We start from the raw sequence: 27,932 nt of genomic DNA, 5'->3' as shown, positions 1-27,932 counted from the left end.
AGGATGACGATGGATCAAAATACTCATTCAAGGCTTGCTGAAGCTCGTCCCAGAATACACTGTCCAGCTCGTTGGCTACAAGAGCGTCTGCCATCTCGTAGAGTTTGGAGTCACAGTATGTTAGAAACAGGGCTCTCTTCTTTGCAATGGGGGCAGCCTGGAATCCATTGACTTCCAGGTATTGTTTGAATCGGCCCATGTAGGAAGACCATTTCTCCTTGGCCGGATCATAGGGTGATGTGCCATGCTGGTCGGTGAGGTAGCAATCGTTGCGGGTGGTTGGTAAAGATGACTGATTCCCATGAAGTTGTCCTTTGTTCTCTCCTCAGCTCAGTATCCCACCTTCATCGCCAGTGTTAAATGGGTGTGTGGATTGAAGAGGCAGGACACAGCAGTCACAGGTAACTTCTTTATTAGTGCCATTTAAATACAAGCAGCTCAGCCACGGCTGGCACCATCTTATATAGCCAGTGTTGTCCAACGTTCCAGCCACTGGCAGGACTTTATTTCTCCCACCAGTGGCCAGTTCAATGAATGGAGTCTGACATCAGACTCCACTCCTGTGCCCATATTTGGCAATAAACCATAGACCTCTATAATATACATCAATTGTAGTTTCCAGATAGTCCTCTTCAGGGATGGTTTCATGTATCCTGAATTACATTCCAGTTGCAAGGTAATGTGAGCATGAAACAAATTATACCTTGGTCCAGGAATGATTGTTGATATATTAGTGGAAGATGGGCAAGGGGCTTTCTGGCTACAGACTATCCCTGATTTCACAAGATCTGTGAGTCCATAAACATCCCCCTCCCCACCTCAGATTATAATCCAATTCCCTTTGGAGTGGCATACAACATACTCTGGTACTGAAAATTAAACTCTTGGACTTGGTTGGCTTCTGGATCAACAACTAGTCCATCTTGTTTTGGTTTAGTTTCAACAAAACCCTTACAACTTCCAAGTTGCAGGACAATACTTCCACTGTATTTTTCATTTGATCTGAGGTAAAGCTGTGATCCTTGGCTATTGATAATAATCAGATAAGCAAGAGCTTCAAAATATCCTGAGGTATTTAAAAATAAAGTTTTATTGTAAAACTTGAATTATTCCTACACCTGCCAGTGGAGGTCACCAATTACACCCTTAGTTAAAGAGCAACACCCATTATTAAGCTTTAATTTAAAATCTGGTATCTGCTTGGTTAAAGAATAGCACTGTTTCTGCTAAAACAGAAATGGGGAATTAAGTAGCTTCCAGATTTTGTAGAACAACCATTGGTAGCATGGGTAATACAGGAGTAATAAGATTCCTACTGATATTGCTGTAGTTTAGCAATATCTGGAAGGTTTCAGTTTCTCACCCATGCACTACATAGATGTTCTATGATGTTCTTAAAATCAAAATCAGAAAGGAGCTAATTAGTCCCACTTAGGTAGGAATCCAAATCAAAGTATTCCACACACATAGTTGAATACAAACAAATACATCAAAGAGAACTCCACAATCTCTCTGGGCAATTGGTTTAATTATAAAACTGCTCTTACTGCACAGGACATCCCCTCACAAACACTTACATGGAATCTGGCTTTTTGTAATTTAAATATACCATTCTTATCCTCCACTTTGGACTGGGATTGAATAAATCTTGACCATCTTCAATGTATGTCATGGAGAAAATCTATTCATATTGTCATTAGGAGTTGAAAACTATTGATGGCACATAATCAATCATCTTCAATGTGATAGCCCTAAAATGTGCTGTCGTATATCATTTCAATGGTCTTTTCCAAGGCTAAATATGCTGACATCGTTTGATCTCTTTATGTAGTTTATAGTTCTTGACAATTTTCACTACTCTTCTCTGAATCTTTTCCAACTGTTTGAAAGTGAAGCTTTCCCCAAATGACATATGACGATATATTTGCTCATTTATTTTTCTATGAATTGGTATACTCAGGCTGGAAATCATTATTATTTGCCAGACTATCTAATTGCCATGTCAGATTTTAAAAAACAACCCACAAAACCCAGAAAGAGTTTGATACCACCTTTTTAGATCAACAACTTTATGTGAGGTTTAAATTTTTATGAGCTTCACTCATCAGATGCTCTCTGTTAGTATCTGATAGTTGTTGAGATAACATTATTTTAACAACCACAATATAAAAAAATAGTAATTGCTGACCACATGAAAACATAACAACCCAACAAACTAGGAGAAAATGGTTGTCCAGGACAGTATCCAGCAATTGCTGAAGAAGGAACTGCAGCCAACTTAGAACTGGGACTTCTCCTAGAATGCTGGAAATACTCTGAGAAGCTTAAGAAGAGTTGGGTTAGAAAACAGTAGTTTTGAAATACAGCTGAAAAGTGGCCAGCAGGAGTGCATTTGTGGTGGGCGGGCTGGGAATTGAAGGAAAATTACAATATTAGTTCCTCCACTCAGGAGTATGAGTGAAGTATACAGTGATGAGCCATAGAGGAAGTGCAAATAACTCCTGGGAATTATTACCTTGGGAACAGTACATGCAAGAATTTTATTTCTTGAGATCCGGAAGATCAGTTTTAAATAAGAAGCTTTGCTTAGAAACTATGTATATACTTGAGACAGTTTTTGTGCAGAGAAATTTGTCTGCTAGCTGCTTCATTAAATTCATGAGTTTCTGGACAGTTATAGTCAATTTGTTTATTTATTTATGTATTTACAAGATGGATAGACTACCTCATCATAATCTCTGGCTACCATAATACAACACAAGCAATTAAAACAACAACAAGAATAACAGTGCAGAACAAATAAATGCACACAGAACATTCAAATCCCTCAGTTTAATTAGTGCCCAATGGTTGGCACAACAAGTATTTTAATTCTCTGAGAAAAGCAAGGTCAGAGAATGCCTCAGAGATGCATATTGAATAACAAGGCTTGTGACCTCATTCAGATATCACCTATTCCTAGTGGAGTGGCTACAGGGTACTTTCAGTGGACCTTCTTGAGATGTTTGGACTGAATGAGAAGAGTCAACTTTGGGCAAAGAACTAGAGTAGGAATTCTGGGTCTTGCATTTCCTCTTTCCTGCTCCTCTGTTTGTTCATAAGGGATCATTTCATTTGGTATGGTTTCTCTTGGCTTTAAGTTAGTCTAGGAAATAACTTTTGACTCCTGGCAACTGCATTTTTATCTATTGCTATCCAAAGTAAAATCCAGCAAGAAAAGAAATTTCTATGAGCCATGGGTCTTCTCCAAATCACAGGTTCAACAACAAAGTCATGCCAATGGTTATATTAAAAATCAGTAATCCTGCTTCACATTACAGTTCACTGATTTCAAGGCAACTAGGGAGCCTGTTAATAGATTTTCATCCTGCCTTTAATTTGCTATGGGTGCTTCTTCATTAGTATTATTAGACCAAAAATCCCATGGCTACTTGTCAAATTAATTTAAAACTTCGAAAAAAAATCCACTTACCAAATAATGGGAAAAGGTATATTAATTTATCAAAAAGTCCATTAGGTGTATTTATAATTAAATTGATTTCCCTTTTATTCTAAAATAAAAAGCCTTTATAGTTTTCTTCCATCTATTGTTCTGAAACTGCAAACATAATTTCTAGATGTAATTCGAGGCAGGATAGAAGAGAGTTTATGTTGAGACAGAACTGATAGTTTTCCTTCTCTTCAGATGGCTTAAATCCAGTGAGATCAATTAACATAAACTACTCAGCTTCCCACTTACTTCACTCATGAGTATGCACTTTATCAGATGTATGTATATATTTCCTTAGACAATGACCTCTCTATCCTCACTCTCTTAAATCAAAACCTTGCAAACAATGGAAATAAGAAGAGAGCAGAAAACGTAGCTGAAAGCTAATAAAAGTACTCAGCTCATCAGTTCTGTCTATCTTTCCCTTCCCTGCCCTTCCCTTCCCTGCTCTGGCCTGTATTATTTGATTGCCAGGACACAATTCAGGATTACATACATCAATACGTAACACATTCTATAAAAAATAATAAAATATTTACAAAAGATAAATCTCATTCAGTCTACCAGGTAACAACAAAAATAAAGCAATGATCTTTATTGCGATCTTTCCTTCCAAGTAGTTGAGATGGTGGGGTCTCTTCTCCTTGATCAATGCAACAGCCCTATGAGGTAGGTCAGATATAGATTAAGACAGCCTCACCCAGTGAACTTTGCAGCTGTATGGATATTTAGATGTAGTTCTCCCCAACATTTTAATCTACTATCTATCTGATGAATTATTTTAGATTATCATAATTTTTTTTCCCAAAAAGGAACTTGGACACCAGTATATCTTCAAAATGCAAAGTTAGAGAAAAGTGTAGTAAACATATACTACCCTATTTCTTAAAGTAAACCAGCAGAAGTTTGATGCTGTTGTGTGAAAGTCTACTTGTGAAAACAATATTCATTATTATTACAGATAGTCCTTTAGTTATGACCATAATGGAGCCTACTATAAAACAAGTTGATCTTGTGACTAACCAAATGTTATCTTTTTTGGTAATTATAAACAAACACCACAGTCATTGAGCTAATTAATAGTTCTCTGAGGGGGCAATTTTGCCAAAAATTGAAGTAAATGCCATTTTCCAGCAAAATCATAAAATATGGTCTCATGACTGTGGGATGCTGCAAACAGCATAAATTTTATTTGGTTGCCAAGCATATGACCTGTATTCACATGACTGTGTGGATAGGTGACTGTTGGAACTTCAAATGTGAGTTATATGCACCAATCCATTATGTCCACTGGAATTTTTAATTGTCAATAAGCAACCAGTTGTAAGTTGAGGACTACCTGTATATACATGGTTATGAATTACAGACTTACCAGTGCATAATTGGGTTGAAAATTTATTAGATGCAGTTATGGCAAGACTCAGATCCAGAGATCGTAATAATTATTATCATCATCCCCACCACCACCACCAACAACAACAACACTGCAGTGTTCTTATCTTCATGAAATGTTGCCATCAAACTAACGATTACCCAATGACCATATAATCATTTTTATTATTAATGCCAACAATCCATACCAGATGAACCTGGAGTGCCCATGAGACAAAGTTTAAATAAGTAATTATTCTTTTAATTGGCTTAAATACACAGAAGTGGAAGAGTAAAAATTGGAATCTATAGATGGAGACCATCATAATTTATCAAGCCATTTAGAATACTTGCAACTTCTTTTTCTTGTTGAAGAAAATAAAATGGGCAAAGCAGATATAGATTCTTGTCAAGTCAGGGATTATCAGCAATGGAGTTTTGGAAAAAAAGGTTCTCCTTCAAACTCCAATGATCAGTCCTATTCAACAAGATAATTGCTTGATGTCTTCTTTTTGAAATTCTGTTGGTGGAGTGTCAAATCATTGTCATATCTTTTGCAGCAGAAAACTTAATTCATTGATGTTGTACTTCATTTCAAAGTGGCTTGAGAGAACTACTCTTTTCACAGCATTCCCTTCTAAAATATGACACCGAAGAAGGATTATTTTCTTTAAAGCAGGAATGGGGAATATTTTTCAGCCAGATGGTAGTTATTGCCTTCTGGTGATTCCTGTAAGCAATAGGTAGATTTTATTTTGTACAAGGATTGCTTGACATGGTAATCTTTTCTGTTTAAAAAGTGTTTTTGGCATATTATGGTGAATTTAGAGTTAGGTGTCCATGATGTCTATAGTTAAAGTCAGTGATAGGATTAGTTTTGGGTGAATGGCAGTAATAATCTTAAAAATTATAGCATAATAATGGCTACTTAGCAGACAGCTTTTAGGGTAAAACATTGGCAATAATATTGGTAGATCAGTTTTAAACTTACACTTAAACAAATTCTATTGTGGGTACATTGAAGTAAATGTTAGGATTAAACTTCCTTAAAATGTATGTTAAACTTAATCTACTTGGATTAAAGACTTTTTTGCAGATTAGTGATAGTCTAAAATTGCAGTAGAGATTACTAGAAATTACTATTCTTAGGGTAGAAACTTTTTATTGGCATTAGGAGGAGGATAAGATTATGGATTACTTTGAAATCTATGATTCAATTTGGTGTGAGGTTTAGTTTAATAAACAAAGGCTTATTGGCAATTCTAACTGGTTCTGCCCCTTTCCCAAGAAATCCCTGACTCTTCCTTCTATCAGTTGCTTTAGCTTATGGGAGCATTTAAGTGACAACTGATAAACTGGACCTTGCATAGAGGCATATGCCGCTACTTGAAAAACATATTTATAAATTTAATGCATTAAAATTAGTACCTCTTCATTTTAGAGCTTTTTTCTGTTTAGCTTCTTCTCTCTGGATCAATTTCCCCTTGAATCATGGATGGAGTTTGAGGTCTAGATATTTAAAATGCTCCCATAAAACTTCTTTCCTTAGGAGATGAAGCTGGAAAAACATTCTGTTTTTGCCTGTAGTTGGAACCAACATGTTGATTATTATTATTACCTTTATTGTCAGAGTACAACATGCTTTATTTGAATTTTTGTTAAATTCTGCTATTACTCCTACATGTTTGCTCCTATTTATTTTACCTAATCCTTTATTTCAAAATGGAAGAAACTGCTTTAGTGTGGCTTCTCCTCTTATGCATTAAAAACAAGAGGATATAATTCCACCAGGAATAATTTCAGAAGGTAGATAGGATATGGAACATGTAATTGAGCAGCATAGTCTAAATCACATTGATATTTTCTTAAACAATCAGTTTAGAAGCCATAAGCCTGCCAGCTACTACAGTGTGATTAATACACCAGAGCAGAAGAAGATAATACACCTCATGGAATTAAATAACACAATTTCATCTTAATTATGATTGTTTATTATTTGTGGTGGTCTCTATGTACCATTTAACCTGACAATCAAGACAGCAATGCATATATGTTCTGGTGTTTCTGGGTAAAGCTCTATGATGTAATAATTAATAGATGCCAGGTACTGTATGGATTAAATACAACTTATACAGCAACATACAGAACACGACATCCTATTGGGTTTGGGTGGTATTGATGTCACATTTGTTTCAGTTATTCTGCTATGCCAGATATTTATCTATGGGATTAAAAAAATATTTGAAAACTCTTAAATATATGGGAGCAAGCTGTGACCACAAACATATGGTCTTCCATTATGTATAAACAGATCATTTTAGACAAAACTGGTAGAGAAACTTTGTTCCAATTTTTTTCCAATCTTATTTTGACAATTGTAAATTGATTCTGGTCAGTGATCATATTTAAACCCAATTTTATGAGAAATAGCTCAATAAAAAGATGCTTAAAGATTTACAAGCAGATTGCAGAGTGGGAAAAGAATTAAAAGACTGTAAGAATGAAAATAAAATCTTGCAGAAGATCTAAGATACTTAAAAGAGAAGATTATTTAACCGCTACTTACAACATTATTTAACTGTTTAAATACATACTGAAATATTAAAACGCTAATCTAAAAATTGATATAGTGTTAAAACAGTTGAATCCTTGATATATGATAAAAATAACCTCATACATAAAAGTGGTTAGCATTCTGACATACAATGTCAAGTAAGGGAGCTATACTATACAGTGATTATACAATCCTTTGAACTAACTGCAACAGCAAATGCACAAAATTTTGTGAAACTTCTAAACTTGATCATTAATTTGTCAGTTTATGGTGGAGAAAAGATTACTCTGAGGTTTGCTCCTTCCATGCCATCTTCTCTCTTGGTCTTTTAATTAAAATCAAAATGTAGTACCGGTATCTATTTTTATCAATTTTAATATCAGTACTGGGTGATGCAACTGAAATGGATATAAACTGGAGAAGAAGACAATACACCTCATGGAATTAAATAACACAATTTCATCTTAATTATGATTGTTTATTATTTGTGGTGGTCTCTATATACCATTTAACCTGACAATCAAGAAAGCAATGCATATATGTTCTGGTGTTTCTGGGTAAAGCTCTATGATGTAATAATTAATCAAAGTATTGGAAATGGGGCAGCAAAATCACTGGCAGTCAGCAGTGATTTCTGGCAGATGAAATCTTTAGAGATAAAGGAAGAACAAGGGATTGACCATCTTTACTCTGGACAGCTGTTCTTTAGGAGGAGACAGCAGAATGGAATTTTTATAGTCTTCTTATTAGTAGACTAGCTGGAGGGGAGGTTGTCAAGGTAGAAGTAGCTACTTTTACACATATATTTTAAGATAGAGCACATATATATACTTGAATCAGCTTTATGCTTTTGTTTCAGTCACTCAATCAGGGACTTTCATGGGGTGAAAAATATCAAAATGATAATAGCTGTGATAATATCTAAATGCCATTTTGTCTCTCCCTGTGGAGCACTGGATGCCCCCCAGTATATTTAATAATGCTTATATCCCAATGATTTCAATAAGAATCCATTTCAATCCCTATGTTTGCATCTGTGGTTGGTATAACTGCTAAGACAGTGTTAATTCAATGTTCAGCTCAATAAACAGATGAAGAATACCAACTCCTTGTGAATAATATAATTACGTATAAGAAAGAGGAGAGAGAAATATACAGAAGCATTCATATCTAGCATAGGATTCATGCTTGAATGCTATTTTGCATTCTGAAGTTCAGATGTAGCTAAAAACTCTTCTCTAGTCTTACAGATTGATTTTGAAATTGTTAGTGACCTATGCAACAGCAAATAGAGAGTTGCAGATGGTTATTACAGGTGGTTAAGCTCTAAAACAGATATTCAGAGTGGCAGCTCACAAACCTCAGGAACTGTAATAGAGCGGGACTGAAAGGGAACAAGTTGAGATTTTGTTTTTACAATTTTATTGAATTGCAGAAAAATATGAAATACAAAAAACAAGGAAAGAGGCATATAGAAAAAAAGGGAATGCAGACAAGAAGGAAAGAAAGTATTTAAAATGTAATTTCTGACTTTGGTACAGTTACAAGCATAAAATACAATAATCCTTTCAACTAAAATAAATCACAGTATTTCCATAGCCATAAATAAGTTAAGGTTAAAACTTCAAATCCCCAAGTAACAAATTTCATTTCTTTTAATTTGAAGCAATAAACCCAAAAGTTGTTTCCATGGGGAAAAAAGTTGAGATTGATTGATAAATATTTGGATAGTCTACCTCAGATCACCATGGATCTTCCAATGGTTTATCTTCAGTTCACCACATTATAAAAAAGATGTTGAGACTCTAGAAAAAGTGCAAAGAAGAGCAACCGGGATGATTAGGGGACTGGAGGCTAAAACATACAACGAACGGTTGCAGGAACTGGACTTGGTTAGTCTAGTAAAGAGAAGGACCAAGGGAGACATGATAGAAGTCTTACAATATTTAAGGGGCTAACACAGGGAAGAAGGGGTCAAGCTATTTTCTAAAGTGCCTGTAGGCCAGACAAGGAATAATGGATGGAAACTAATCAAGGAGAGATTTAACCTGGAAATAAGGAGAAACTTTCTGACAGTGAGAACAATCAACCAATTGAACAGCTTGCCCTTGGAAGTTGTGGGAGCGCCATCACTTGAGACTTTCAAGAAGAGATTGGACTGCCATTTGCCAGAAATGGTGTAGGGTCTCCTGCTTGGGTGGGGGGTTGGACTAGATGACCTACAAGGACCCTTCCAACTCTGATTATCTGTTATCAGTGACAGTAACAGGAAGTATGTCTAAGAAATAGTTACAATATTCAAGACTTCATTTTTGTATGAAAGATAATTTCATACAATGGAACTAATTTCTATTCTAGTTCAAAAAACATACCTTCTTAGGCTCAGAGACACCCTGTGTTTCAAATCATCTTAACAAATTCTGAAATTTTAAAAATCAAAACAATTTGACAAATCTGAAGTCCCCATATATAGGAGTAAGAATCAGCTTATTCTGTGTCCATGAAATCAAACATTTCTTCCATGTATAGGAAGAAGCTGGAAACAACTATTCCATCAAGCTGTGAACAAAATTTATATTTTCCTGCTGTGTGCAGGTGAGGCTGTGAATTACTAGTTCTTTCCCTTTCTTTCTGCATGGAGAGAGATTATAACTTCCTTGGCCTTAACAGCTTCATCACTACAGTCTTTTCCATTTAGTCCTTTTAGGGGTAGGATGGTTCTTGAGTTTTTAAGTTTGGTGTTTACAAAGTTGTAGAAGGCATGGGTGGATTTTGTGCATGGGAGGTTTTCCTCTTGCTTGCAATGCCCAATGCCTCTGTGCAGCTTATAGCATAAAAACATTAAAAGCATTTAAACCATTGACAAATAAAATCATGAGCACCAGATGGGAAGAGAGGAAGCTGGCAAATGGGGGAGTGCAGGAGGAGAGGTGGAAACTAAGTTTTAAGTATACCAGCACGAAGCTTCTCCGTTGGTTCCCCAAGCCATCTCGTAGAATCAGGTTTTATGACTCTTACTCTTTTCCCACTCCACTTCCCAATCTTTAGTGAAAATACAAAAAGATACTGTGATTGATGGAATCAAAGGCAGGTGAGACACATCAGGGCAAGAACGTTGGACACATTCTATCTTATCATGGATTATCTGCAATAGCATCAACCCAGTCCTGGTTTCATGTCCAAGTTTGAAACCTGACATTCTACTTTATCCAGGGCTCTTTGCAGGCTCTCATGTTGCTAGAACATATTCTTCAGTTCAGTCTTTGTAAACAGCAATGGCTCATGCTCCACATTTCCTAGTTGTACCCCAACTAACTGCAATGATCTATTACATATTGACTTTACAGAAGATAACATAGAAAAGACACTATGTAACCTCAAACCACCCCCATCTATTGGTCACAATGGCTTATGTGCATACTTCTTAAAAAAGCTCTCCATTGCCAAGCATAATATATGAGATATCATTCAGAACCAGCTCCTTAATGAACCTATGGTCCTTAGCAACAGTCATCCCTATCTTCAAAAAAGTTGACCCCAGCCTGGTTGAAAACTACAGACCAATCTTACTGTGTTGTGTCACATGCAAAGTCATGGAATCAATCATTAACCAATCCATTACCCTCCACCTAGTGTCAAGCAACCTACTCTCCAAAAAACAATTTGGTTTCAGGAAAAAATTGTCCTGCAATCTGCAACTCGTACACTGTAAAAACATATGGACTGCTCTACTCAACCAGGGTAAAGCAATAGATGCAATTTATATAGACTACTGCAAAGCCTTTGATTCAGTAGTACATGACAAACTACTGTTAAAACTAAACTCTTACGGCATTTCCAGATCCCTTCATAAGTGGATTACTTGTGTTCCTGTCAAACAGGGAACAAATAGTAAAAATAGGCAGCAGCCTATCAAACTCTGCACCAGTTAACAGCGGTGTCTCCCAAGGCAACGTTCTAGGACCCACACTCTTTATACTCTACATAAATGACCTTTTGCTATCACCTTATAAGCAACTGTGTCCTCTTAGCTGATGATGTAAAACTATTCAACACCACCGACAATGCTACCGTCCTTCAAAGTGACTTTGGCAACTCCAAATCTCAACCAACAAATGCTCTGTCCTACACATTGATAAAAAAAATCAGTACACTAAATTCAAGCTAGGCAGATATGACCTCATTGACGACCCTCATTCTGTCAAGGACCTTGGAGTACTCATATCAAATGACCTAAGTACCAGAGCTCACTGTAACAGCATTGCCAAAAAGGCATTAAGAGTTGTAAATCTAATCTTACGAAGCTTCTCCTCCGGTAATACTGAATTGCTAACTAGGGGATACAAAACCTTTGATAGACCAATACTCGAATACAGTTCATCTGTCTGGAATCAGCACTGTATATTGGATATTAATACAATTGAGCAAATCCAGAAGTATTTTATGAAAAGAGTACTACACTCCTCTGCTTGCAACAGAATACCCTACACCACCAGGCTTGAAATTTTGGGTTTGGACAACCTAGAACTACACCACCTATGGTTGGACTTAAGTGTAGTACACAAAATTATCTGCTACAATGTCTTACCAGTCAATGACTACTTCAGCTTCAACCACAACAATACAAGAGCGCACAACAGATACAAACTCAATGTAATCCGCTCCAAACTTGATTTCAGGAAATACAACCTCAGCAACAGAGTGGTCAATGCCTGGAATGCACTACCTAACTCTTTTGTTACGTCTTCTATTCCTTTACCCTAACCTATCCATTATTGACCTCATCCCATTCCTAACAGGTCTGTAAGGGGCGTGCATAAGTGCGCAATTGGGCCTACCATCCCTGTCCTATTGTCTCCATTTATTCGTACCTATTTCCTATATTCATACTCATGTTTATTTTTATACCTATTATCTTGAAAGCAATTGACAAATCAAATCAAATCAATCAAAAAATAAGATATGTAGCAAATAAATGTCATAAATAAACAAATTCATAAATACTGCTGTTTGTAGATTTTCTTCTGGTATAGGCAGTTCCATTTGATAGAAATAACTAAAATCCAGTGAATCCTCAGACCAATAGGTTAGAGAATAATTCTTTACTTGTGGCATAAATTGATCTTTGTATGTTATCAAATTCTGCCAGCTTGGCAAACTGAGGAAATAGGTATTATTACCTTTTGGAAATAATTTTCTTGTTTCTAGAGTAATGCATCATAATCTTGAAAGCCTACTTAAGTAATTGTTCTGTACAATTTATACTTAGTGTAATTAAGGTGCAGTTGTTTTGAATCTCATTCTCATGCTTCTTTGTTAACCAGGACTTTAGAATCTCTTCTGTGATGCTGCCAATAAATATTTTAATACAAAGTTTATATAAAGTTAAATTGAAATCAGTTTCAAATGTTCATTTGATGATAGGCTTCATATTAACCCATATCCTCACAAAGCCATTCTTCTGTTCTAAAAGGGCAAAGACTGTGAACTGTATCAGCAAAATTTAGATTAATGCAAGAAATCCTCTACTTACAACAGTTCATTTAGTGACCCTTCAATCTTACAATGGTACTGAAAAAAGAGACTTATGACAATTTGTCATACTTATGGCCATTATAGCATCCCCATAGTCACATGATTTACATTCGGATGCTTGACAACAGGTTCATATTTATATGGTTGCTGTGTCTGGTGGTTATGTGATTCGCTTTTATGACTTTCTAATGAGCAAAGTCAAATAGGGAAGCCAATTTCACTTAACAACTGTGTTACTAATTTAACAATTGGTTCACTTAACAAAGGTAGTAAGAAAAATCATAGGATGGGGCAAACTCAACAAATTTCTTACTTAGCAACAAAAATTATGGGCCCAATTTTGTTCTTAAGTCAAGGACTACCTGTATTGAGAGGTCCAAAGATTAAGTGAATGGTTAATAAATGGTTAATAATACCATAGGAGGATGAGACAGCCATAATGAAATTATAAAATAGCTTAAATAACTATGAAGAATGTCAAGACTTTGGGCGAAATTTAAGCTGAATGACTCATAATTTGTGTGGTGTGCATTATAATTGCTATACATCCTGATGCTCTGGGATTGTTGGCAATTTTTTATCCCACCTCAGGAATTCCTTTTGTTTTATTTCCTGCAGATTTAATAATAGAATCAGGAAGAAGAACATCTTTTCTGTTTCTTGAGTAAGCATACAAAGACAGCCCAGGGCACTCAAATCAAGATACAAATAAGATTCATTGTATAGTTGTCACTGACTATGAAAGCAACTTTGGATACCAAGGTCTTGCGAATCTCCTGTTAGCAATCATAAGCTTCAAGCCACCAGATTATATTAACTAGCTAGTCATTCACTTGTCAGATGACCACTTTTGGAGATTTTCTTAATCCAGTTGCAGAACTTATTATTGATAGACTTAGAATTACAACTGTCTTCCCATTATGGTTATGGGAGTCTACCCATTATGGTTGAAACTGTGATGTGATTGCCTTTCTAAATGATCTCCACCCAGGCACTCCCTGATGTAGTTGTTAAATTGTGCACAGGGTACCTCAAGATGTGGGAGACCCTGAGAGGCCTAGCACAGACTCAAGCGCCTCTAAACCTCACTTTACTCCTGTCATGACTCACAACCAAAATGGGAGAGCTCCATTATGGTTGCAATTTGAGGACTACCTGTATCTTAAAGCTATAATATAGTCTACAGCTTTCCCCAAAAAGCAGTCCTAGTAGGAAAATACAACCTTTGCAGAAATAATAACAGTGGAACCCTACATTCCTCATAGATTAACACCTACTATTTTGCTCCATGTTCCCAGGTACAGTTAAACCCAGTGAAAAATTGTGATTTAGGGAAAGTTGCTGAAGTCAAAGAGGACACTATGGCAGGAAGGTATTCCCAGGTGCCATATATTTCTTCTGGAAAGTTGTGCAAAAGGGGAGAGGCTTTGATCATGCTGTCCTCCCCAACACCATCACTATCTTGACTTTGATTCCACCCCCACCCACCCCCACCTCCAGCAAATGCTCTGTTTGTCGCTGTTCTTTTGTCAGATGGGAAGCTAATCACCATGTTTATTATTTAGTTTTTAAAAAAGAACTTTCTTCTTGAAATCACATAGGATTGAGAATCCCATTGGCATGTCACAATTAATTCAAGTTGGTGACAAATCCCAAAGCCAAATCAACAACCAGGGACAGAAGAGAATGTGGAGCACAATAATTGAATTTTAGAAGATTTTTATTTTATTTATTTATTTTTGTCAATTGCTTACAAGATAATAGGTATAAGTAAAAACATAGTTATGAATACATATCAGAAAAATAAAAATAAAAGAAATAAAAATAAAAGAAACAATAGGACAGGGACGGTAGGAACGTTGATGCGCTTATGCACGCCCCGTACAGACCTCTTAGGAAAGGGGTGAGGTCAATAGTAGGCAGTCTAAGGTTAAAGTTTTGTGGGTTTGGGGAAGAAACCACAGAGTCAGGTAGAGTATTCCAGACATTGACCATTCTGTTGCTGAAGTCATATTTCCTGCAATCAAGTTTGGTGCGATTAATCTTGAGTTTGTATCTACTATTTGCTCTTGTGTTGTTATGGTTGAACCTGCAGTATTCATTGACAGGTAGGACATTGCAATGTATGATTTTATATACTATACTTAGATCGGACCAAAGGCGCTGTAGTTCTAGGTTTTCTAGGTCTAGAATTTTGAGTCTGTTGGCATAAAGTATTCTGCAACGAGTAGAGAAGTGGAGAACTCTTCTTGTGAAATATTTCTGGCCTTTCTCAACTGTGTTAATATCAGATACATAATCTGGGTTCCAGACTGATGAGCTGCATTTGAGTATTGGTCTAGCAAATTTTTTGTATGCTCTGGTTATTAGTGTAATATTACCAGAGAAAAAGCTACGTAAGATTAGATTAATAACTCTTAACACCTTTTTGGCTATGTAGTTACAGTGGCTTCTAGCACTTAGATCATTAGAGATGAGTATTCCAAGTCCTTTACAGAGCTTGGATCATCAACAAGGTCTTGACTATTCAACCTGTATTTTATTTTCTGGTTGTTTTTTTTTTTGCCAGTATGTAGGACAGAGCATTTATTTGTTGAGATTTGAAATTGCCATTGGTTTGACCATTCTGATACATAGTCAAGGTCAAGATTCAAACATTGAAAGTATTAGTGGTAACCTATTAATTCACATAGTGGGAAAAACAATAAACAAATTGCAAAATTCAGATCCTAAATAAAAACAAAACTCTAGCTAGCTGGAGCTAGTAATCTGCAGAAACTAGAATAAGTGAAACTAATTTGGTATAGATATGTTTGCTTTATGCTCTTAAGACTTGGACTGTGTATGATTTGCCTCATGTGCTGAAGAGCTCAGCTGCCTGGGATCAATCTCTTCAGAAAACAAATATTCCTTCCTTCCCCAATTTCTTTCTTTTTTTCTTGACAACAGGGAAGTCTGCAAAGGGAAGTGTCAATTACAACAAAAATGGCAGGCACACCGGATAGTTAAAATTTTATTATATTTTGCATCCCTGCTGTTCCATATTAACATACTTGGAATACCCTCTTCTGATTGGTCCAAAACCACTGTATGGTGATTGGTTCAAATAACCTGTTGGGATTGGCTCACTAAGAATCGCCCGCGATTGGTACGGCTGATCACGGGAGATTCAAAGAGCCGTCATTGGTTGCGAGCTGCGGGAAATCCCTATAAGAAGGGTTGCCGCAGCTCCAAGATCTTGAACAGGTCTTAACAAAGAAATAAAGAGCTGAAAGTCACACTGGTCTCGAGTCTCTTTCCCGTGATCGAACACTGGCGATGAGGATGGGATTCTGAGACAAAGAGACCAGTCAAGCACGTGGCGACCAGGACTGACCACCCGATGAGATGGCCACCCGCACCATTCGACCAAACGGCAGAGAACTGGGAATCGTATATCGATTGGTTCCTCATGTTCCTCGAAAGCAACAACCTACAGGATGCGACCGACCAGAGGAAGAGAGCCATATTCCTGACACATTGCGGGCCCACAGTGTTCAAAATGGCCAAGGCATTGGCCAAACCTCGGGACGTCAAAGAGATGGCATGGCCAGACCTGGACCGGCTACTATGGGCCCATTATGCACCGGCCATCTCCAGTCTCATCCAGCGGCACGAGTTTTATAAACGGGACCAGAAAGAAGGGGGAAGCATCGGAGACTTCGTAGCAGCTCTGAGGAACATCGGAGGTGCGTGTGGGTTTTCTAACATGGACAAGGCCATGAGAGACTGCATGGTTCTTGGACTAAAAGACCTCACACTCCAGAGCCAGTTGCTGAACCGACTAGACATCACGGTCACAGAAGCCATTGCTGAGGCCACCGCAGCCGAAGCTGCAAAAAAGACAGCAGCCGCCATGCAGCAAATGAACACGGTAGCCCAGCAAACACCGACAGAAGCAAGCCAACCCCAGGAGAAAAGACCAGAGGAGAACCAAAGAGCCACCACCACGACCGCGCACCACGAGGACGTCGATTCCCTCTCCGAGACCGACGAGGAGGAGGAAGAAATGCACAGGCTCCAGTTGGAATGAGAAAAATGGGAGAGGAGAGGTTGTAAGTCGGGGTTCCAGTGCACCGGGTGCAGAGGAGACCACCCCTGGGCAAAGTGCCATTTCCTAGACACTATTTGCCGGCATTGCGACAAATGGGGACATATTGTTAAGGTCTGCAGAAATAAAAAGAACTACAGCCCGAGGTGACGGGACAACACCCCGCCCCAGGGCCAGAGACAGGCACACAGAGAGCCATTGGAGCCACGAAGGGAGAAGCAAGCAGCTCAGCGAAAACCGCCGGAAGGAGGAAACCCATCAAACGGTTACCATTGGGCACTCGAGCGCAACCGATGCCCGGAAGGTACATGTGCAGGTTGGCATCGAAGGCCAGCAGTGTACCATGGAGGTAGATTCCGGATCGTACCTGTCGATGATATCCTGGGATACCATAAAGCGTCTAGTACCTAGCATATGGAGACGTGAGCTAGAAAACCAAAGACTGATTTTAAAGGACTATCAGGGGAACAGGATCCCTGTAGTCGGAGTCGGACATTTTCACATAACCTTCAAAAGATACGCAGAAATCCTCCCACTGACCATCGTAGACAGAGACCGTCCAAGCCTGCTGGGACTAGAGTGGTTTGCGCCGTTGGGGATCGAAGTGACAGGCATCAATCACATCACCAAGGCAGACTGGGAGGAGAGCCTAATGTGGGATTTCCAGGACGTATTCGACGGGAAGCTAGGCAAGTACCGTGGGCCCCCTATTTCATTTAATCTGAACCCGAACATAGCCCCGATCCGTTTAAAGCCAAGGCGAGTCCCTTTCGCCCCCAAACCAAAGATCGCTGAGCAATTGGATAAGCTCATCGCACGAGGGGTCCTAGAGCAAATAGACCACGCACAGTGGGAAACCCCAATAGTAACCCCAATCAAGCCAGATGGGTCAGTGAGAATCTGCGGAGTCTATAAGGCTACCCTCAACCACACATTACAGCAGAGTGCATACCCCATCCCGGTGGTACAGCACCTCCTACACTCGCTGGGGGGAGGAAAAGTCTTCGCAAAGCTCGATCCGGCACAGGCATACCAGCAACTGCCAGTCGACCCCAAAACAGCCAAGGCACAGACCATTGTGACCCACAGGGGGTCATTCCATTGCAAAAGACTCCAATTCAGAGTCAGTGTGGCCCCAAGGTTGTTCCAGAGCCTTGTTACAAGGAATAAAAGGGGTGGTGCCCTATTTCGATGACATGCTGGTATCTGCCAAGGACAAAAACCAATTGGAAAGCCGCCTCAGAAAAGTCCTGCAGAAATTTAAAGAGGCAGGACTTAAAGTTAAAAAAGAAAAGTGCCAGTTATGCACCGAAAAAGTGGAATTCCTGGGGTACCTAATTGACAAGAATGGCATTCACCCCACCCAGAAGAAAATTAAAGCCATCAAAGAAGCCCCCAGACCACAGAACAAAACAGAACTACAGGCATTCCTAGGACTCATTAACTTTTATAATGTTTTCTTGTCATAGAAGGCAACAACAGTGGAGCCTCTACATAGACTGTTAGACAAGACAGCCACCTGGTCCTGGGGCAAGCAGGAAGAAACCGCATTTCAAATAATAAAAGACCTGCTGACATCTGAATCGATTCTTATACAATACAATGAAACCCTACCATTGACCGTGACCTGTGACGTATCACCATTCGGCGTCGGAGCCATCCTAAGCCACACACTACTGGATGGGAGAGAAGCGCCAATTGCATTCTACTCCAAGACATTGTCCAGGGCAGAGAGGAACTACAGCCAACTGGACAGGGAGGCAGTAGCAGCGATCACTGGAGTAAAGCGGTTCCATGAATACCTGTACAGTAGGACTTTCTCCCTCATTACCGATCACAAACCACTCCTGGGAATACTGGAAGGGAACAAGGCCACCCCAAACATATTGTCACCATGGATGACAAGGTGGTCCGAGTTCCTTGCCGCCTACAACTACCAATTAATCCACCGGCCAGGGAAAAGCATATCACATGCTGACGCCCTGAGCCACTCCCCCCTCCCTGACCTGGAAGAAACCCAGCACCCACCACATCCATAGTACAGATAGAAACATTACCCAACCTAACCTTGACTGCATCAGATATTGCCAAAGAAACTGCAAAAGACAGGCAACTGGCGCGGGTTTTGAACTGGGTGGAAAAAGGGTGGCCGGAAACTGATGACAGCGAGCCATTCAAAACCTTCCGGAACTGGCAAACTGAACTATCCACATAAAAGGGATGCATACTATGGGGGGGACAGAGTTGTAATTCCAGGAAAAATACAAACAAGGGTGTTGGACATGTTACATGAAGCACACCCGGGGATCGTCAAAATGAAATCACTGGCCAGGAGTTACGTATGGTGGTCAGGAATGGACAAAGACATTGAGGCATGGGTGGCAACATGCGGCAAATGCCAGAAATCCAGACCTAACCCCCCTTCCACACCTTCCCTCGAGTGGGAGACACCTAGGGGGCCCTGGTCAAGGGTCCATATAGATTTTGCGGGACCTACAAAGGGACATACATTTTTTTTGAAAACAATTTTATTGATTTTTTTTAAAAACAAACAAAACATAAAAACATCAGCTCTCTTCCATACATATATACAAATAGTGTGTCGGTTGGTTCATCAGTTTTGTGCATTAATTTCGTAGTCTCAATTAGTTACATTACATAATAACTCATATTATCAATCCAATTATATATCCTAGTATCACTATTAGAAAATAATTTGACTATAATTTTATTCATTCATACTTTATGAGATAACTATAATTTATGTAGTTTATTCTATAGCAAATCATATAATCATACCAAATCTATCCTAAAATCACTTTATAGATATGATGTCAAATAACAAAGAAAAAAAAAAAGCAAAGATATTCCTTGTTATCTAACATTCTAAATATTCTATTATTCTATTCTATCAATGGTTGGAAGATAAAATATAAAGGGACATACATTTTTAATAACTGTTGATGCTTACTCCAATTGGCTGGAGGTCAGCAAGCCACAACAACAGAGGCCGTCATCAAACAATTAACAAAACTATTCACAACCCATGGATTACCGGACTTGTTAGTTTCAGACAACGGGCTGCAATTCAGGGCGTTGTCATTCGAAAAATTCCTAGCCGAACGAGGCATACGGCATGCTTTAATAGTGCCCATTCACCCAGCGGCGAACGGAAGGGCAGAACGCATGGTTAGGTACACCAAAGACACACTAGAAAAAATGGACATGGGGGACATACAAGAAAAAATAAATAAAATGCTGATGATACAACACATAATACCCAGCACATCAACAAACAAAAGCCCAGCAGAACTCCTGATGGGCAGGAAACTACGATCACAATTGAACAGATTGCACCCAACATACAACTCCGAAAAACTGCCCAACTCATCCAGTAAATACCGCATATTTACACCAGGGGATTTAGTATATGCAAAAAACTTTACGGGGGACCCACTCTGGATACCAGCCAAAATAACCCAGGTAACGGGCCCCTGGTCGTACCAGCTGGAAACGGGAGATGGAAGAAGCTGGAAAAGGCACATTGACTACCTGAGGTCAAGATCAACCGAGAGAAACACCGACAACACGGGGAACATATTATAAACCACACACACAATTACCACACCAAATAGACAATAATAAAAAAAACCAGAGGGAAGGGAGATTCCCCAAACATAAACCATAAGGGAGGGGAAAAACCTCCGATAACACAACAATAAATGGAACACCCCCAACCAACACCAACAGACCCAAGAATAAAGCAACACTACTTACCATCAGATGACTTCAGCAGAAGGGAACCGGCAGTGGAATACCAGCACGAAGCCTCTCCTGGAAGAAACAGCCAAGCCAGCTCGACCAGCCCGGAAAGACCAGGTGGGAGCGGCAGAGCCGAGACCAACCCGGGTAGACCAGGTGGGTGTGGCAGGGCTGACTCACCCTTCCAGGAGTTTCCACTGAGAAGGACGGGAGAACCAGTGATCCCGTCCGAACCAGCCGACAGCAACAACACAACTGAGCTGCGCAGGTCAAGTAGGAACACTAAAAGCCCCGCCTACTTACAGGACTATGTTACGTAGGTTGGACTGAACCAAGAAGGGAGGGGTGTTCCATACTAACATACTTGAAATACCCTCTTCTGATTGGTCCAAAACCACTGTACGGTGATTGGTTCAAATAACCTGTTGGGACTGGCTCACTAAGAATTGGCATGGCCGATCGCGGGAGATTCAAAGAGCCGTCATTGGTTGCGAGCATGCGGAAATCCCTATAAGAAGGGTTGCTGCGGCTCCAAGATCTTGAACAGGTCTTAACAAAGAAATAAAGAGCTGAAAGTCACACTGGTCTAGAGTCTCTTTCCCGCGATCGAAGACCTGCAATGAGTGTGATAGACATTAAAAGGGGTGGGACTACAATTGCTCAATTTTGTCAGTTGTTTTGATGTTATTGACACCTCTTTCCAATGTTTTTAACCGGCTTCTAATCGTCTGATCTTGCTCATTACAATCAAGATTTAAAATTAGTACTGCATCAGAAATGTGCTCATTCAGGGAATGGGATCTAGTTTTTAGCAGTTTCTTGGTAAGCCAGGATAATAGAGTTAGTTCAATTTTTCTTCCTCCTTACATTGTTGAAGGAATTATTTAGAGTAAAGTGGTTGGCAGTAGTATAGCTAGTTGGATCTATCCAGGAATTGTGAGAGGTTGATGTAGAAACCTCAAGCCCCCAAATTCTATGTGTACATCGCATTACAGGGGTAATATTTCTTTTTATTTTTGATATAAATAGAGCACATTTTTAAAGTCCTCTGAATAATTCCAAAATGTTCCAATTTGTGAGTGACATTTTTTCCATGGAACATCCCACTTCAGACAAGCCTTTCAAACAGAATGCAAGCTTTCTTGTAGCCAGAATGAATCCAAATATCTCTTGAGACAGAGTGGTAATATCACCTTACAGAAAAAAGTTTTGAAATGCTTGTGCCCTTCCTATAAAAACAGCTATACTGTATAGCAGGCAAGAAGTAAATTGAATAGTAAAACTATTCCTCTAGCACTCATTTCTAAAAATCAAAAGTGGGTTAAAAGAAGAAAAAGAAGAAGAGAAAGGTATATTCAGAATCAAAGAGCAGAACTACAGACATGTTTCACATTAATAGGATTCAAATAAACCTGTTTTTTCACAGTATCTTCCATAAGGAGATCTATTTTTCAGTACAGTAAACAGAAGAAGATAATATAAATTATCAGAAAGCTCAAGTTTGGGCATTTGCAAAAAAATTCGGAGAACAAAAGTGAGTTATAGACGGAAATAGAATACAACAGATGCTCTCCTTTAAGTATATGACAATAATTTTTCATGCCAAGGAAACTTGGCAATCTCATCAGGAATATATTACTCAAATTGTTTTAAAATCCACAGGGTCTATTAAGAAGTTATTTTACATTGAAGGGGGAAGTGAAATTAATATCATTGGCCCCAAAACGTTTGAGGTTAAAACCCTTGTTTTACAGGACTTCTAGATAGAAATATGTCAGACAACTTGTTTTCATTCATGGGGATGACAGTGAGCCAATAACTGCTAGACGGGCAGTGTGGCTGAATAGCAGGGCTATTCTGGAGGACAAAAAAGCCTTGCAACCAGTCACTAGAGCTCTGGAGGGCAGCTTCTCATGAAGAAACCAGCAGAATCTGAAGAGACCAGTAGGCAACTTACAACTAGAGTGCTAGGAGTTATGAAGGAATATGAAGAATACAACATGCTCACAGCCTCTGGCAAAGCCTGTTTATGGGACACTGGATTTGCCCAATCTGTTCTCTAAGACACTTTTGACTGGAAAGAATTTAAAGTGGAGAAAGGCCTTTGATACAGCAGAATCACTCCAATGAGTATACCTTTGAGAAAGATTAAATCAAAAACTGAGAGAAAAACTGCAAGGATATAAAGGGATTTAATAGCTAAAAGCTTGTTAGAAGTTTGGAGTGCAAACAATAAAACTGGACAAAGGAAACATTTAAATTTTCAGTATTGCTTTATTTAAATCACTTTTGAGGTAATTAAATAAAATAAATAATATACCTCTATGGGCAAAATAACTGTTTAAATTTGCTAAGGAGGAGGATTGGCTGACTTTATTAAATGAAGAGATTAATAGAGAAAACAGGGAAATTGGGAAATATTAGTTTGTTTGTGATCATATTTATCTCACAGATTTATGACTCAGGGCAACATACAATAACAAAGACACACATAAAAACCAGCAATGAAAAATTCAACAATTAAACACAACCAGTTACTGATAAGAGAGTAGCAGAGAGTGTTATTTTTATGGGCAATAAAGACATTGCAGTAATTTACCACCGCTTTGGGGCCTTTAAGCAGGGGTGGTATTCTACTGGTTTAGACCGGTTTGGGAGAACCAGTAGTTCCAGTGAGCATTTGGCCCCGCCCACCAACCCCTGCTCTTTCCTGTGCTTTATTTTGTTGTTTTGGAGCACAGCTGATTTGCGCGACACAATGGCTCATAGGGGCTGGAGTAGAAGGTAAGTATTAGAGCTGAAAATGCAATTTGTGAAGCAGGGGTGTCATGTCTGCCATTTTAGGGCATTCATGGCTGCCTGTGCCACTGCATTTTGCACCAGATGAAACTGTTGAATATGCTTTAAAGGGATGTTGCCACGGTTTCTTGGGGAGATGACCAGGGCATGAGTGATTATGAGCAAGAATCCCAGTCCAGGCACACATGCAAGTGGTACTGCTACAAAACTACACAAAGAGTTTGGCTCCTGTGTCTATAGATTACAGAAGACATTGTATTATGATATCATGTGACTACAGATGTATCGAGTTTCAAAAGGGATTAAAAATTTACAGACATGAGGGTGGGAAAGTCTTTCTTTTAATTCTTACTCTTTCCGGATTACAAATAATGAAATAAATGGCTACTACTAGAACTGCAGCAAATGCTACAGAAAAGAGGAAGGGGTCATTTACAGAAGGAAAGTAGTTAATAAAAAAATGAAATTATCCTTACAAAAGATATTTGAAAAAATTAGGGAAGAATGTTGCAGGCATTTGCAGCATTTAAGGGGATCCTCAATACAGGTTTGAAACTTGAAATGCCTAAAACAGAAGCAAGGGCATGACATACTGATTGAAGATTAAACATTTCCCCATGGCACTGGTATCACCAGTTCTGATAGATACAGTAATTACCTTTCACACTGACATCAGCAGTGGAACAGATCCTAAAGTTATCTGAGCTTCACTTTTGTAGATCACTTCTGTTTTCTGCCTGTGATCAGGCTCAAAAGATAGTGCTCCCAAGGCAAAATGACATTGAACATCAAACTGAAGTCAGCCCATGATCTAACACTGGTGATGAAGATGGGATCCTGAAGCAACAAAGAATTAGATCTACCATTGGCCACGTGGCAATTGGTGGCCATTACCAATGGAACAGCAACCAAAACAATGTCAGGATCCAACTTCCCTCCAGCACCCTTCAATCCAGCCATGGAAGACTGGGAATCCTACATCGACTGATTCCATATGTTCCTAGAAGGAAATGATCTTCACATATTGCAACAGAAGGAAAAGAGCCGTCTTCCTCACATACTGTGGACCTGCGGTATTCAAAATGACAAAGGCACTATCCTCGTCCAATGAATTGAAGACAATGGCCTGGCCTGACCTGGAGAGGATCCTAAAAGCCCACTACATGCCCCAAGCATTGTGCCTAGTGAGGCAACATGAGTTCTACTGATGAGATCAGAAAGATCAGAAATCATCAGTGATTTCATAGCAACCCTGAGAGAAATCGCAGCCGTGTGTGAATTCCTAAACGTGGATGAGGCAATGAGAGATTGCCTAGTCCTAGGATTCCAAGATCAAAACCTCCAGAGCCAGTTGCTGGCAAAACCCAAGATAACGTTCAAGGAGGCCCTGGAAGAAGCCTCTGCCATGGAAACATCCCAACAATTGGCCATTGCCATGAAGATGAATAAGGCACCGTAGCAAAGAGAGACAATGTACTACACTGCCATACACTACGAGGACATCAAATCAGAATCAATCCAGATGAGGACAAAGAAATACATCAACTATGATTGGAGTGAGCCCTAAAGAACCAAGAGAATGGAAGAAAAAGCTTTTGGTGTGCCGGGTGCAAATAGAACCACCCATGGTCAAAATGCTACTTCCACAAGCCAATCTGCCAAAAATGTGACCGGAGAGGGCACATCGCAAAGGCCTGCAGAGCAGCACAGCCAAGCAACCACCGACAGAGGCCAGGGTCAGCCCCCAGAAGCAGGGCAAACCAACCCGGAAGCAGGCGAAGTATCTTCGGCTGGAGCAGAAGAAGCAACGAGCTGACCACAGAGAGAGGTGAGACTCACCAAACAGTGACCGTGGGCCATTCTAGCACAACCAACACATGCAAGGTAAATGTACAATTATATATAGAGGGAAATCCATGCCAGATGAAAGTAGATTCTGGGTCATACCTATCGATGGTTTCCTGGGACACCATCAAGCAATTAAGCCCCAGGATAACCAAAGCCAAGCTCAAGCAACAGAGATTAACCCTAAGAGACTACCGGGGGAATAGAATCCAGTGATTGGGATTGGCAAGTTCCAAATACAATTCAGGAATTTCTCAGGCTACATACCACTCACCATAGTAGACCGGGACAAGCCCAGCCTGCTGGGGCTAGAATGGTTCCAGCCATTGGGAATTGAGGTCACTGGGATAAACAGCATCACCAAGACTGAGTGGGAAGACAACCTAATAGAAGAGTCCTGGAATGTGTTCAATAGACAATTAGGCAAGTACTCAGGGACCCCCATTTCATTTAATTTAGATCCCAACATTGCCCCCATCTGAATAAAGCTGAGATGGGTCCCTTTTGCCCTATGGCCAAAGATCGACAAACAGTTAGATAAGCTCATCCCCCAGGGGATTTTGGAACCAATCGACAATGCAAAATGAGAGACCCGCATAGTCACATCTATTAAGCCAGATGGGCCAGTGTGCATCTGTGCTGACTATAAGGCCACCCTGAACCGAGCCCTACAGCAAAACACATACCCCGTCACAGTGGTGCAACACCTCTTACATTTCTTGGAGCGGGGAAGATTTTTGCAAAGCTCGACCTCGCCCAAGCCTACTAACAATTACTGGTAGACCAAAGGACAGCAGAAGCCCAAACAATCATTACACATAGGGAGGCATTCAGATGCGAATGCTTGCAATTCAGGGTCAGTGTAGCCCCCGGGTTATTCCAGAGCCTCATGGGACGCCTACTACAGGGACTGGAGGGGGTTGTGCCCTACTTCGATGATGTCCTGATATCAGCCAAGGACAAAGATCAATTACAAAAATGCCTAAGGGCCGTTCTAAGCCATTTCTAAGTAGGGCTTAAAGTCAAAAAACAGAAATGCCAAATAGCAGCAAGCAAGATGGAATTCCTAGGATACCTGATAGATAGCTCAGGCATACACCCCACCAAAAGCAAACTAAAAGCAATTAAAGAAACCCCCAGATAAAAAAATAAAACTGACCTACAAGTTTTCTTGGGACTTCTTAACTTCTATCATATATTTTTACCACAGAAAGCAATGATTGCAGAACCTTTACACAGACTGCTTGACAAGAAAGCAGCTTGGACATGGGGGCAGAAGGAAGAAAGGTCGATCAAAGGCATAAAAAACATCCTGTCAGACAGTGTATTGATACAATACAATGAGGCACTCCCATTAATCCTGACATGCGATGCATCACCATTCAGGGTAGGCGCAATCATCAGCCACATACTCTCAGGTGGAAAAGAAGTCCCAATAGCCTTTTACCCAAAAACGCTATCCAAGACAGAACAAAATTACAGCCAACTCGATAAGGAAGCATTGGCCACAGTAACAGAAATTAAACGGTTCCATGAATATGTATACGGAAGAAAATTCACCCTGGTCACAGACCACAAGCTGCTGCTGGGAATAATCATGGGAAACTGGGTTAGACTGAACATCCTGTCACCCAGAATGACAAGATGGATAGAATTCCTGTCAGCATATGATTACGACCTGATACACAGACCCACAAAGAACATAGACCACACCGATGCACTCAACTGATGACCCCTGCCATCCAGCACCATCTACATCCACACTCCTAATAGAGACTCTTGAAACCGCGCTATAGCATAGCAAGAGCTAGCGCAAAGGACAAGACCCTGGCATGGATTTTGAACTGGGTGTGGAGGGGGTGGCCAGAGACAGCAGAGGACATCAAGCCATTCAGAAACTGCCAAACGGAACTCTCAGGTCTGAAAAGGTGTTTGTTATGGAGAGACTGGGTGGTGATCCCAGAAGAACTAAGGAAGGGGATATTAGAAATGCTCCATGCAGGGCACCCGGGAATCGTAAAAATGAAGTCATTGGTGAGGAGCTATGTGTGGTGGCCAGGAATAGACAAGGATATAGGTACCTGGTTGGTAACCTGCAAAGCCTGCCAAGAGTCACGCCCCGCCCCGCCCCACCCCACCCCACCATACCCACACATGAATGGGAAACCCTGCGGGGCCCCGGTCCAGGTTGCACATAGATTTTGCAGGGTCAGTGAAGGGACACACATTCCTGGTAGTTGTGGACGCGTACTCCAAATGGTTGGAGGTCAGCCTTATGCAATCCACCACAACTGAAGCAGTCATTAAAACCTTAAGAAGACTATTCGCGATGCATGGGTTGCCCGATGTGATAGCATTTAATAGTGGACCACAGTTGCAGATGTGCAGATCAGTAAAACTCTTTATTTCGTTTCTGCAGAACCTGAGGACCTCGAGCTGCAGTTGCTCCTTTTTACAGGGAAGCTGTCCATGGCTTCAGCCAGTGA

General features: G+C 39.8%; 1 long non-coding RNA gene across 1 annotated transcript; it reads left to right on the top strand.

Moving 5' to 3' along the window:
• The first annotated feature begins 329 nt into the window (after nucleotides 1-329).
• On the top strand, nucleotides 330-27,932 carry LOC148123981 (uncharacterized). Its single transcript, XR_015740379.1, has 3 exons — nucleotides 330-401; nucleotides 9,945-10,010; nucleotides 27,866-27,932. It is a non-coding gene; the product is annotated as an uncharacterized LOC148123981 (long non-coding RNA).

This window comes from Pseudonaja textilis, chromosome Z (genome assembly GCF_049901715.1).
Source record: "Pseudonaja textilis isolate UNSWEBS1 chromosome Z, rPseTex1.2, whole genome shotgun sequence".
NCBI classification, from domain to species: Eukaryota; Metazoa; Chordata; class Lepidosauria; order Squamata; family Elapidae; genus Pseudonaja; species Pseudonaja textilis.
Note: the sequence above shows the minus strand (reverse complement) of the source record. Positions and strands in the feature narration are given on the sequence as shown.